The sequence below is a fragment of the Chrysochloris asiatica genome, unplaced genomic scaffold, assembly GCF_000296735.1.
Source record: "Chrysochloris asiatica unplaced genomic scaffold, ChrAsi1.0 scaffold00030, whole genome shotgun sequence".
In the NCBI taxonomy this organism is placed as follows: domain Eukaryota; kingdom Metazoa; phylum Chordata; class Mammalia; order Afrosoricida; family Chrysochloridae; genus Chrysochloris; species Chrysochloris asiatica.
In genome coordinates, this window is record NW_006408548.1 from 20674913 (window position 1) to 20676506 (window position 1594).

The following is a 1594-nucleotide window of genomic DNA, read 5'->3' on the forward strand; positions in this document are numbered from 1 at the left end:
GACTGAAAATATTTATTGGGTTGTACAATGACGTGGTAACTGTTCGTTTTAATGAGTACTCTGTGTGTGTATGTGTGTCGTGTTGGGGCTAGAAGGCTGAGCTATCAAGTGGATTGAATTGTCACATCAGATTCACATATATCACATATTACACACAGTGTTCAGTTTAACAAGCAATTACAAGCATAATGATAATCCAAATGGCAAAGACAAAGCAGAGAGAAGTATGAGATGTTTTATTAGATTACCTGGCCCTTTTTTCCCTTCATTGGGCATGTGCTCTCTGGTTTAGAATAACAGATGAGGTGTTTTACGTGGGGCTTGGGCTGTTATCATCTCACACAGCAAAGCACATTTAATAATGTAGATAATTTTATAAAATGATAGTTGTATAAGATATCTAACATTCTCCAGGTAGTCATGTTTCATAGATCCAGTGATTTTTATGTTTGTTTACTGTAAGTAATCTTTACCGAAAACATCCTCTAAGGGCATTATATACAGAAAGACTTATTCTTCTAGCACATATCATCAGGCTATTTAGCCAGTGGTCCAATTGAAAAGGAGATTATTCCAGTTCATCGTCTTTCTTTTCTTTCCCCAATTTGTTCTGTAAGCCAATTTGAGACACCGTGAACTAGAAGGATATTGATGACTGAAGTTAGCAGGGAAAGTGAATGGTTAAGTCATATGACACCCTTTGTATCATCAGTTTAAAAAGTACTGACACACAACGGGAACTCTATAATTATTTGTCAAATGAGGTAAAGCATGAATGAATGAATGAGTCTCAGAGATAAATTTTTCAACAAGAAGCAGAGGCTGAAGCAACGCAGAGGAAACATGTGGACCGAAGAACGCTGCCAGCTCCGTGAGCCTCCTCGACGAGCCCAAGTAGAGTGAGCTGACCCCAGAGGAGCTACAGAAGCGGGAGGAGGAGGAGTTTAACACCGGCCCGGGCCCCTGTCGGTGTTCACGCAGTCGGTCAAGAGCAACACCCAAGTGCTCATCAACTGTCGTAACAACAAGAAACTGCTGGGCCGTGTCAAGGCTTTTGACAGGAACCGCAACATGGTGCTGGAGAATGTGAAAGAGATGTGGACCGAAGTCCCCAAGAGTGGCAAGGGCAAGAAAAAGTCCAAGACCGTCAGCAAGGAACGCTACATCTCCAAGATGTTCCTACGTGGGGACTCTGTCATCGTGGTCCTACGGAGCCCACTCATGGCTGGCAAGTAGGGGCCCAAAGCCACCTCCCACCACCTGGTGAAGACCTGCCCTGTGTTGGGAATAATAAAGTCCTTGTGTTTTTTAACTAGTTACATTGTTTTGTTTTGTTTCGTTTTGTTTTTCCCAACAAGAATATGAGTAGTAGTCTAGAACAGCAATTAGAAGAAAGGGAGGTATCTATCTCCCTTTTGGACCCTGAAATACGTAGAGGATATACAGTAAAGAGCCACTGCTTTTAAGACGTACTGAAGAAACATCATTAGGAGAGAGGTGGACTTCAATTAAAGCAAAAAGTAGAGGATCAGAGAAGAGGTTGAACATATCGTTGGGGCCCAGAGAGCCACTGGAAAACTTAAAAGGTGGAACA

The 1594-nt window shown here is 42.3% G+C and overlaps 1 pseudogene; it reads left to right on the forward strand.

Moving 5' to 3' along the window:
• Nucleotides 1-677: 677 nt before the first annotated feature.
• LOC102830169 lies at nt 678-1236 on the forward strand (annotated as a pseudogene).
• Nucleotides 1237-1594: the final 358 nt, after the last annotated feature.